Below are 12,872 nucleotides of genomic sequence, written 5' to 3'. Positions count from 1 at the left end.
AAATGTTACCTCATCAATAAGTCTTACTTAGATTGCTCTGTTTAAAACTGCAATTTGCTCCCCACTTTACCCTTCACAACACTCCAATATGTATTTTTAAGTTTATTTATTTATTTTGGGACAGAGAGAGCAGTCATCGTGGAGCCCAATGTGGGGCTCACACTGATGAACTATGAGAGGACCTGAGCCGAATCAAGAGTCAGATATATAACTGACTAAGCCACAAAGGTACCCCCCAGGTCTTCTTCACCTTGCTTGTTTTCTTTTTTCATAGCACTCCCAACATCTTTTATAATTTACTTAATTATTGTGTCTATTGTTTACTGTCTATCACTCTCCACTAGAATGTAAGCTCTATGATTTTAAGGATCTGTTTTATTCTTTGAGCGTCTATAATAATAGTACTTAGCATGTAATAGACACTTGATAAAGGCTGTTTGAATAAACAAGTATAATTTAATTCAAAATGTGGGCAAGTAATATATAAATTTTTTATTTAAAAAATTCTTTATTTATTTTGAGAGATAGTGTGAGCAGGGCAAAGGCAGAGAGACAGGAGGACAGAGAGAAAATCTCAAGCAGGCTCTGCACTGTCAGCACAGAGCCTGATTCAGGACTAGAACTCATGAAACTGTGAAATCATAACCTGAGATGAAACCAAGAGTCAGACGCTTAACCAACTAAGCTACCCAGGAATCCCTACAATATATAACTTGATGTAATCAACTTATATACTTTATGTGTGCAACAATTCATATTATATAAATCAGCATTACACTGTAAAAGTATCATTGATCCCATTATAAAGAAGCAGTCAATAAGATTATGTATTGTTTCACTCACACTACTGAATTCCTAATGCAAGGTTAAAGATTTAAAATTAAAATATCTGGGGCACCTGGGTGGCTCAGTTAGTTAAGCATCTGATTTTGTCTCAGGTCATGATCTCATAGTTCCTGAATTCGAACATTGTGCTGGGCTCTGCGCTGTGAGATCAGGGCTTAGAGCCTGCTTTGGATTTGGTGTCTCCCTCTCTCTCTCTGCCCCTCCCCTGCTTGTGCATCCCCCCTCAAAAATAAATAAATAAACATTATAAAAATAAAATTAAAATTTCCTACTATGAGAAGGTTCAGAGAGAGAGAGACCGAAATGTATAAGGAAGTATAGATAAAGTTGGCATTTTATTTTTTATTTTATTTTTTTTAAAAAAAGTTTTATTTTTGAGAAAGAGAGACAGTATGAGCAGGGGAAGGTCAGAGAGAGAGGGAGACACAGTATCTGAAGCAGGCTCCAGGCTCTGAGCTAGCTGTCAGCACAGAGTCCAACATGGGGCTGAAACCATGAACCATGAGATCATGACCTGAGCCGAAGTCGGATGCTCAACCGGCTAGCCACCCAGGCCCCCCAATTTACTTTATTTTTTAAAAATATTTATTTATTTTTGAGACAGAGACAGAGCACGAGTGGGGGAGGGGCAGAGAGAGAGGGAGACACAGAATCTGAAACAGGCTCCAGGCTCCGAGCTGTCAGCACAGAGCCTGACGTGGGGCTCGAACTCATGAACCATGAGATCATGACCTGAGCTGAAGTCAGGCGCTCAACCAACTGAGCCACCCAGGTGCCCCTAAAGTTAGCATTTTAAATCACATGAGAAAAACGATTACTTAACAATGCTTGGACAACTGAGTAGTCACCTGAAAAGAATAAAATTTCTCTTTTCAATTTCTCATACATTCCACCAAAATAAATTCCTGATCAATTAAAGATTTACAACATCCCAGAAGCTATGGAAGACAAAACAAATGATTTATTTATTTTTTTAAACATGTTTATTTATTTTTGAGAGAGGAAGAGAGACAATGCACATGTAGGGAAGCGGCAGAGGAGACACAGAATCCAAAGCAGGCTCCAGGCTCTGCACTGACAGCAGAGAGCCTGATGCGGGGCTTGAACTCACAAACCATAAAATCATGACCTGAGCCGAAGTCAGATGCTTAACCAACTGAGCCACCCAGGCGCCCCTAAAACAAATGATTTATAAGTTATATAATGTAAAAAAAATTCTTTATGGAAAGACTTCATGTTACCTTGGGGAAAAAGTTTTGTCAACTCATAGCTCAATGTGGTAAGGAACCTAACACATAAAGGGCTTCTATAGTCTATAGGTCAGTAAGAAAAGGATTAATAATCAAATAGAAAAGTAAGTGAATACCAACAGAGATCACAGATTTGTGACAAAGATTTTCTCTTAAGCACATGAAAAGGTATATACAATCTTACTCCCAAGTGAAACGTAAACTAAAATTACACTGAGAAGCAGGGACCAGAGTGGCTCAGTGGGTAACATCTGACTCTTGATTCTGGCTCAGGCCACGATCTCACAGCTGTTGAGATTGAGCCCCACATCAGACTCTGCACTGACAGCACACAGCCTGCTTGTGATTCTCATTCTCCCTCGCTCTCTGTCCCTCTCCCACTTGTGCATGTCAACATGCTTGCCCTCTCCCTCTCTCAAAATAAATAAACTTGGGGTGCCGAGATAGCTCAGTCAGATAAGCGTCTGACTTCGGCTCACAGGTCATGATCTTGCGGTTCGTGGGTTCAAGCCCCGCATCGGGCTCTGTGCTGACAGCTAGCTCAGAGCCTGGAGCCTCTCTTCAGATTTTGTCTCCCTCTCTCTCTCTCTGACCCTCCCCTGCTTGCGCGGTCTCTCTCTCAAAAATAAATAAAACATAAAGAAAAATTAATTAACTGATTAATTAAAAAATTGTAGCAAGAAGCTATTTTCCACTGATTCCACTGGCAAATAAGATATCTGCATTTTGTTCTGCATTTTGCTTTACCCATATATTGAAGATACTCTTACGTTGCCAGTGGCAATGTAAATTTTTTTTTAAATTTTATTTGTTTGAGAGAGACAGAGACAGTGCAAGTGGGGAAGGAGCAGAGAGAGAGGGAGAGAGAATCCCAAGCAGGCTCCATGCTGCTGCCAGCTTAGAGCCTGATGCAGGGCTCGAACTCACAAAACTGTGAGAACATGACCTGAGCCAAAAACAAGAGTTGGATGTTTAACTGAGTGAACCACCTAAGTGCCCCATAAATTGGTACAACTTTTATGAAAGACAACCTAGCAATCTTTCTCAAAATACTGGCCTCAAAATCTCACTTCTAGGAATTTATCATAAATACATAAACAGATGTAAAAGGTAGGAAATAACATTTGTAAAAAATTATTTATTATACTTATTAAATAGATAAAAGTACGGTTCTGAAAAATGTCCAAGATTCAATATATGGGAAAAGCAAAATGCAGAATGTACATACTATACTAGTAAAAATAATTTAAAAATGTACACAATTGCTTACTAATGCATAAAATACCCTTTTGGTGACAGCCAAGCAAAGTAAGCCAACTGTCCATACAGAGGACAATTATGTACCTAGGAGAAAGAATCTTCATTATGTACTTTGTTGTACCTTTAGCATTTTTTCTTTTCTTTTTTTGAGAGAGAGCACAAGTGAGCAAGGGGCAGAGAGAGGAGGAGAATCCCATGAAGGGGAGAGTGAGAAAGAATCAGGGCTCACCCAAAGCTTGTGTTTCTACCTGAAGCAGGGCTTGTAGTCACCCAATGCGGGCTTGAGCTCACCAGAAGTGGGGCTCAAGCTCACCTGATGTGGGACTCAAACTCATGAACTGTGACACCATGACTTAAGCCAAACTCAGGTGCTTAACGAATGAGCCACCCAGGCACCACAAAACTCCCATTCTACATAAAACTATCTACAGATGCTTTTAAGTACACAATATAAGGGACTTAATTTGTTCCAATTCTTATAGATGTAAAGCTAGATGCCATCACTCTCAACTTCCACCAGAACTTAAGAGTTTCATACTTTTCCTCCTAGCCAGATACAGGTAGGTAGTTAAAAAAAAAAAAAAAAAAAAGACATCTTCAAACAGAGAAAAGCTGTTTGAGTATATATTTAATCTATGTTTTATCAAAAGCTAAGATCCATGGCAAGAGGTTAACCTTATCACACAAGGCCACAGAATTATTAATTCCCACCAAACCATAAAAAGCTGAACTGGTGACCCTAAAATTATTTCTCTCACTTAAAATATTTTCCTCTTTGTGAAGGATCCATTTCCAAAGGAACTCAAAAACAAGATAGAAATTGTAAAATAGAATACATTTTTAGACACTGGTTTTTTATCTCACACAAGGAAGACACTAATTTTGTTTTTAAATGTTTATTTTTGAGGGGGAGGGGCATAGAGGAACAGAGGATCTGAAGTGGGCTTCGTGCTGACAGCAGCAAGCCCCATGCAGGGGCTGAACTCACGAACCACAAGATCATGATTTGACCCAAAGTCAGACACTCAACCGACTGAGCCAGCCAGGTGTCCCAAGAAAGATACCACTGTCCTTATAAAGGTGAGATTATAATCAATTATAGCAATTTCAGAAACCACTGAACATTTGAGACAATCTGAATTTCAGGTAGACTTGGATTCAAATGCTAGTCTCAGTGTTTGTGGCCATATAACAATGGGAAAATAGTTATGCTTTCTGAGCCACATCTCTAAATAATGAACTACTACTATACTAGCAAAGCACCTACAAAAGAGCTCAAAAAATGGTTATCAAGAAACAGTAATCATAATTAATTTTTTTTAAATGTTTTATTTATTTCTAGGAGAGAGAGAGAGAGAGAGACAGCGTGAGCAGGGGAGGGTCAGAGAGAGAGGGAGTCACAGACTGAAACAGGCTCCAGGCTCTGAGCTGGCAGTCAGCACAGAGCCCGACGCGGGGCTCGAACCCAAGAACCGCGAGATCATGACCTAAGCGAAAGTCGGACGCTTAACCGACTAAGCCACCCAGGCACCCCAATCATAATTAATTTTTTAAGCGTATTTATTTTTGAGAAAGAATGAGAGCACAAGTGGGGAGAGATGGAGTGAGAGGAGGACAGAGGGTCTAAAGTGGGCTCAGTGCTGACAGCAGAGAGCCTGAGAAAGGGCTCTAACTCATGAACCATGAGATCATGACCGGAGTCGAAGTCAGATGCTTAGCCGACTGAGCCACCCAGACGTCCCTCATTATTTTTAAATATAGTGTTTTTTTTAAAATTTTTTATTTATTTCTAGGAGAGAGACAGACAGCATGAGCAGGGGAGGGTCAGAGAGAGAGGGAGATACAGACTCTGAAACAGGCTCCAGGCTCCGAGCTGGCAGTCAGCACAGAGCCCGACGTGGGGCTCGAACCCACGAACCGCGAGATCATGACCTAAGCGAAAGTCGGACGCTTAACCGACTAAGCCACCCAGGCGCCCCTTTAAATATAGTTCTTAAAGTTAACTTCTTTTGAAGACTTTTTATTTTAGAGAGAAAGTGTGAGCAGGGGAGAGGGGCAGAGGGAAGGAGAGAGACAGAGAGAAAATCTTAAGCAGGCTTCACACTCAACGCAGAGCCTGACTTCGGGCTCAATCCCATAATCCTGGGATCATGATATAAGCCAAAACCAAGAGTCAGACACTCAAATGACTGAGCCACCCAGGCATCCTTTTGAAGTCTTTTGATATGCCGTGATATATGCCAATTATTTAATGGTAGCCTCTCTTGGGTTTTTCTTAGTTTATGTATAAATTTCAGTGTCAAGCTGACTCAAAGAAAAATGTTTGTCTGAATGGAGTACAATTAATTTGTACACAGACACAATTGGTATAAGAAATAAAAAGATCTTCCCAAATGTTTGCAGTTGCTTCACTGGTTCTGAAATGAAACTTTCTTAACATATGTCTAAGAGTTGCTATGCCTAAGGTCCTGAATCCCCATCATGATCTGTTCTGTATGAGTCACTATCCAAAGCCTAGCTGGGCATTATTTATGGGACTTTCCTACCTCTGGAATTATTCATCATAAATATGTTTGATGCTCAGGAGTACATATATGCTTCAGGAGTTACCCAGAGTCTCAGTTAAAGGAAAAAGTTCAGTGTATTCTACCTCCCTTTTACCTCAGTGCCCCAAAGTCACTAATACCTCATTTGTGACCCATTCTCACCACTGACTATGCATGGCTTTATTTCATTTTACTTAAATACAATAAACAGCAGTGAAACTAATATCCAACAGGTAGAAGTGAACACTGACAATAATATTTACCTCTGCTCCTGCATACCAGCCTCTTGCTTTCCCCATCCTTAATCTTGTGTTTATCATTCCCTTGCTACTTAAAATTAGGCACTTCTGCTTGTCACTTACATACAGAACTGCAGTATCTGAGGTCACGTCTAGAGTTCCTGTTTACAGTCGAATTAGTAACTGCCCTACATTTAGGATCAGCAAGTTACTGCACAGAGCCTGCAAGTGGCAGTGTCAGTTTTCACCACAGCAGTAGGTCAGGCTATATTTATCACGTAGTCTCTTCTCTGCTGAAAAGCTGCAGCTGCAGCTCTGTTTGTGAACAAAGGAGGACGAGTGGGAATTGAGGGACTCTAATGGAACTCTGTAACAGGATTCAGCTCAATCACAAATTAAATGGGCTTCTATCTAATCGTCAAAGACAGTCTAGTTTAACAATACTGTAATCTTAATTAAAATGCTTAAACAGCTGTGACAATTTCTATATTTCTGTACTGTTTTAATGTGTATCAGATGGTCCAAAGACCGGGACATACACACTATAATGCACAGGAATGTTAGGAAAAATTACAGCTCCAGGCATACAAACTGTAACACATGAGTAAAAACTCACTGATAATTTTATAGCTGTAGAGAGCACACTTTTTAAAAATAGGAAATCTTTTTTTTATTATTTTTGAGAGAGTGTGAGTGGGGGAAGGGTGGAGTGAGAACTCATGAACCATGAGATCATGACCTGAGAGGAAGTCGATGCTCAACCGACTGAGCCACCCAGGCACCCCAAGAGCAGAGTTTTCAAGCAGGGGCAATGGTACATTTAGGTAGCAAAGAAAAAAGAAGTAGCAATAGAGTTTTGAACAATGCCCTAATTGGCTGAACAAGTATGTATTACAGCCTTCCAAGAGGACTTCTTGAAAGAAAATATCACTTGGTAAAAATCAGTATTCTGTTGTTATTCTCTCAAAGAATATGCCTTGAGGAGAGAGACATTCTATGATGAAATGGACTCTTCTAAGCAAGGAAGGTTGGTATGAGGGGCCAAAATCATCTCCATGAAACTGAACAAGGATAAATGTAAAGTTTAGTCTTAAGTTCCAAAACCAACATACACAAAAACCCAAGGGGTAGGGAGTGGGAAGAGAAAGGAGGTGATTTAGCATTACTTATGACTCACTAAATCAACAGTAAGATGGGGCTAAGAAAATCCCCTGACCTCAGGCCATATTGATACAATAAAGTCCTCTAACAAGGAGGGTGACAGTCCCAATACACTCTGAGCTGGCTAGAGTGTGCTCCCTTCTGGACACTTCACTACAAAAAGGAACTAAAACACCAGAGTGAAGCAGAGGGTGGTGATGTGAGGGACAGGTGAAGTTGCTGGAGTGTTTTTAAGATGGGGTAAAGAGATCAAGATGTCACAAATGTGAAGGGATATTACGAGAAGGATTAGATTTGTTTTGCATGATTCCAGAGGCATCAGAGCCCACATAAAATAAGCGTAGCTAGAACTCGAAAGGCCCACAGATATTCCAAAGAAGGTAAAAAGGAAGAGACAAGCAGGAATACAGTATCATTAAGGATATCAGACTATGCACCCCAGTATCAAAGAGGAGAGAGAACCCCAGTGTCACAGAGCTTTTTAAACCCTTTTATACTGAGAATATATAATCCTAAAACTGCCCTGGCCCCTCTCACAAACTGAAGAGAGTTCTCTATGGATAAAATGGCTGTTTCTGTCACATATTTGACTTGCTCTACAGCTGCACTCTCAATTCACAGACCAATGACAAACATGAACAACACCCAAGTACTGAAGCAGGAGCCAGGACACTTAGGTTTTAGACTTTCTTTCTTCCTTTCTTCCTTCCTTCCTTTTTTTCTTTCTTTTTTTTTTTTTTTAAGGGAGAGAGAGCATGAGAGTGAGGAAAAGGGACAGAGGTGGGGTGGAGAAAAACAGAGTCATGAACAGGCTCCACTTTCGGCGCAAAGCCCAATGAGGGGCTCAATCTCACAACCTGTGGATCATGACCTGAGCTGAAATTTTGAGTCAGATGCTCAACCCACTGAGTCCCCCAGGTGCCCTGGGCTTTAGTCTTAACATGCTGTTAACTATGTGTTACCTTGAATCAAAACCTTAGGCTCTGTAAAACTCAGATTCTTCATTATAAAACAAGAGAGCTGTATTAGAGGTATTTCTAGCTCTGTAAGTCTTCAATTTCTGACCTTAGGCGCACTAATACCTTCTCTATTAAATGTCACTAAATTTACAATAAAAAATTAAGGTGCTGGGGCACCTGGATGGCTCACTCGGTTAAGCATCTGACTTCAGCTCAGGTCATTATCTCCCGGTTTGTGGGATCAAGCTTCACGTCGAGCTCTGTGCTGACAGCATGGAGCCTGCTTGGGATTCTCTCTTTTCCTCTTTCTCTCACAAAATAAATAAACATTAAAAAAATTGTAAAATAAAAAGGATACTTTATCTTTCATCTTTTAAAACCTTTAATGTGATTTTTTTTAAACTGTTAAATAAATATAAAACAGATATCTGCCTAACAAAAGTTCTTAGGATTAGGGGTGCCTGGGTGGCTCAGTGGGTTAAGCATCCAACTCTTGATTTTGGCTCAGGTCATGATCTCATGGTTCTTGAGTTCAAGCCTGGCACTGGGCTCTGGGCTGACAGTGCAGAGCCCACTTGAGATTTTCTTTCTCTCTCTCTCAAAAATAAATAAACACTGAAAAAAAAAGTTCTTAGGATTAGATGGTAAGTATATTTAACTAGTGTAATACAAATTAAAAAATATTTGTGTCCTCTAGTTGTAGAGCAGAAATTACTTAATATTTAACACAATATAGAAAATTTAATGTAAAATCTGAGCTTAGGCTAACTGCTAAGTTCACTTTAAGTGCTTTTAATTCTTTTCGACATGTTTCATGGCTTCCTTTTAAAGCTAACCAGAAAGGGGATATTAAAGTGCTAGGAGTTCCAAGCCTATGAGATATGCTGTTGTTTTTTAATGAATTTATACTAAAACTTTGCAGAACTGTAGCATTTTAAAGATTTTTAAAGAATATTTTTATTTCTGAGAGAGAGAGAGAGAGAATGAGTGGGAGAGGAGCAGAGGGAAAGAGAGAGAGAGAGAGAGAGAGAGAGAGAGAGAGAGAGAGAGAGAATCCAAAAAAAGGCTCCAGGCTTTGAGCTGTCAACACAGAGCCTGATGCGGGGCTCAAACTAGTGAACTGTGAGATCATGACTTGAGCCAAAGTTGGACACTCAACTGATTGAGCCACCCAGGCACCCCTGTAGGATTTTTTTAAGTACCTAGAATTTTACCTTCAAAGGCAAATTAAAATAACATTATCAATGAGTTAGTTGGCAAATATCATACATCTAATAATCCAAGGTGCCCAGGACTGCTTTTTCATCCCTGCCCCCTTTAATTACTGCTAGCACCACCGAGGTTCTATCAAGTCTCAAGACAGGTGTCAAAGAAAAGAATTCAATAGCCAGTCTTCATCCTCTGTAGGGCTACAATTTGGGAATTTTTTTTTTGACTGTGTGGCCTATATAATGAATGGAACAAAAATGAAGTTTATTTGTACCTGCCCTCATAGGCCTCACTGGCAGCACATTTTCACATATTCAAAGGGTGAAATAAAATTTTCACAAAACCTTTCTAGAAGGTTCCAATTTGTTGCCCCCAAAATCTACTCAATATGTGATAGAACAAGTTCCACTATGTTTGTCCCTTTTTGGAAGAAAGTCTTCATTTGGAAAGAAAATGAGCTAGAATACACTTTGAGGGGTGCCTGGATGGCTCAGTCGGCTGAGTGTCCGACTTCGGCTCAGGTCATGATCTTGCGGTTCATGGGCTCGAGCCCCGCATTGGGCTCTGTGCTGACAGCCAGCTCAGAGCCTGGAGCCTGTTTCGGATTCTGTGTCTCCCTCTCTCTCTGACCCTCCCCTGCTCATGCTCTCTTTCTCTTTCTCTCTCTCTCTCTCAGAAATAAATAAAAAAACACTAAAAATTTAAAAAAAAACACTAGAAAGCTCTTTGAGATGTGCTCAATGAATCTCATGTCTTCTGTTCCATCACAAAAGGGTGGCAAGTTAACAAACACATGAAACGATGCTCAGCATCCCTCCTCAGCAGGGAAATACAAATCAAAACCACACTGAGATACCACCTCACGCCAGTCAGAGTGGCTAAAATGAGCAAATCAGAGAATGCAAGATGCTGGCAAGGATGTGGAGAAACGGGCACCCTCCTACACTGCTGGTGGGAATGTAAACTGGTACAGCCCCTCTGGAAAACAGTGTGGAGGTTCCTCAAAAAATTAACAATAGAACTCCCCTAGGACCCAGCAATAACACTGCAAAGGATTTACCCAAGGGATATAAAAATGCTGATGCATAGGAGCACACGTACCCCAATGTTCATAGCAGCACGCTCCTCAACAATAGCCAAAACATGGAAAGAGCCTAAGTGTCCATCAATGGACGAATGGATCAAGAAGATGTGGTTTATCTATACGATGGAATACTACATGGCAATGAGAAAGAATGAAATCTAGCCTGTGTAGCAACATGGATGGACCTTGAGGGTGTTATGCTGAGCGAAATAAGTCAGGCAGGGAAGGACAAATATCATATGTTTGCATGTATAGGAGGATTAGGAGGAACTTAACGGAGGACCATGGGGGAGAAGAAGGGGGGAAATGGTGGGGGAAAGGGAGAGAGGCAAACCATGAGAGACTCTTGAATGCTGACAAAAACTGAGGACTGATGGATGGGGGGGATGGGCACAGAGGGGAGCACTTGTGGGGATGAGCACTGGGTGTTATATGGAAACCAACTTGACAATAAACTATTTGTGGAAAAAAAAAAAAGGGTGGCAAGTTATCACTCAAGGTCTCAACCTTTGTTTCAGGGATTAAAATTCTAAATACACACCTTAAAAGCACTATGAATAGCCTAAAACTGCTAAAAGAATAAATAGGTAACATTTTTAAAAGCCTATGTTTATCTGAAAATCCTTTACTTATTTTAAATCTGTTTTGCATCAAAGTAGAAGCCTCCTCTCTACCTGGTATTCATCATTATTAAGTATGCAGTGACACACCAGCTGTGCAGAAAAAGAACAGCAAGAAACTTAATACAAAGAGCCCTCAAGTACTCCCAATACAATTGTGACAGATACGATACAGTTGTGAATATGTGTTCATGCAGTGAAGTTCTGCACACATGTTCCTCTGAGAATTAAATAAAGCTTGAGGGACCTTCTTTAGTAGAGTTCTAACCACCATGGCCTGCTGTTGCTGGGAAGCAGTGATAGTGCTGCAAGAAAAAGACCAAACTGAAAAAATCTGATTCCAGTCTCAGCACCTACTTAACAGTTGTGTGACCTTTAGAAAGCCCAATTCTTTAAATGATCACTATCTAGGTCAGAGTCAGGATTAATATGGATCAAATGAAATAATAGGAAAATACTATCCAAATTGTAGGTGTTGAGTTTTACACATACATAGTTGACTCTTGAATAACATGGGTTTGAATCTCAAGAGTCCACTTACATGTGGATTTTTCACAGCACAGAACCATAAATGTTATTTCCTCTTCCTTATGATTTTTTTTAATGCTTATTTATTTTTGAGAGACAGAGAGAGATAGCATGTAAGCAGAGGAGGGGCAAAGGGAGAGAAAGACACAGAATCCATAGCAGGCTCCAGGCTCTAGCTGTCAGCACAGAGCCCAACGTGGGGCTCAAACTCACCAACTATGAGATCATGACCTGAGCCAAAGTTGGATGCCCAACCAACTGAGCCACCCAGGTGCCCCTGTTCCTTATGATTTTCTTAGTAACACTTTGTTTTCTCTAGCTTACTTTACCATAAGAATATAATATATAGTATTATATATAAATATATTATATATAACACAATATATAATATAAAAATATATACATAACATACTGACATGTGTTAACTGTTTCTGTTATCAGTAAGGCTTTCAATCAACAGTAGACTATTATTAGTTAAGGTTTTCGGGAACTGACAGTTATATGTGGGTATTTTGACTGAGCGAGGGTAGGTGCCTCTAACCCCCAAGTTGTTCAAGGGTCAACTGTATCTTATGTTTACACACAGACTACCTGGCACATCCCCTTGTGGCTTTGAAAGCCATCTTTTACTAGGCCATCTGCCCTCCAGCCACTAATAATCATGCTTTTCCAGACACAGCTGTTTCTGCTTATGTTGTCTGATTTGCTCTCTAATATTCATTTATGAAAACATATATTCATCCTCTAAGACTCAAAAGTCATCTCCTCCTCCGGGAATCTTTGCTGAATCCTTCTTCTTCTTCTTCTTCTTCTTTTTTTTTTTTTGGGTAAGCTCTAGATCTGATATGGAGCTCAATCTCACAACCCCAAGATCAAGGGTCACATGCTCTGCTGACTGAGCCAGCCAATCGCCCCACTGCTGAATCCTTCTTATGGAATTTGTCATATCTCTTGGATGATCTCCTAATGTGTTTTTTTTAGATCTTGGTTATAAGTAACCCAGATCCACTGTGCTGTGAGGTCAGCCATGTGCTGATCTGGTGGAAGCCCTGTGAGTGGGGATACCACATATTATTTACCTGCCTTTCCCCTTATGTTTAGAATTTGGGATTTAATACGAGCTTTGCAACTAAGTAGTAAACTCAGCTTCTCCAGATGTGTAAAAGAGAT

General features: G+C 40.2%; 1 protein-coding gene across 3 annotated transcripts in view; it reads right to left on the bottom strand.

The window, feature by feature from the left end:
* NFATC3 (nuclear factor of activated T cells 3) overlaps positions 1 to 12,872 on the bottom strand; it is a 135,955-nt gene that overhangs the window by 20,611 nt on the left and 102,472 nt on the right. The window lies entirely within an intron of this gene.

The sequence above is a fragment of the Crocuta crocuta genome, unplaced genomic scaffold (genome assembly GCF_008692635.1).
Source record: "Crocuta crocuta isolate KB4526 unplaced genomic scaffold, BGI_CrCroc_1.0 scaffold152, whole genome shotgun sequence".
NCBI lineage: Eukaryota > Metazoa > Chordata > Mammalia > Carnivora > Hyaenidae > Crocuta > Crocuta crocuta.
Note: the sequence above shows the minus strand (reverse complement) of the source record. Positions and strands in the feature narration are given on the sequence as shown.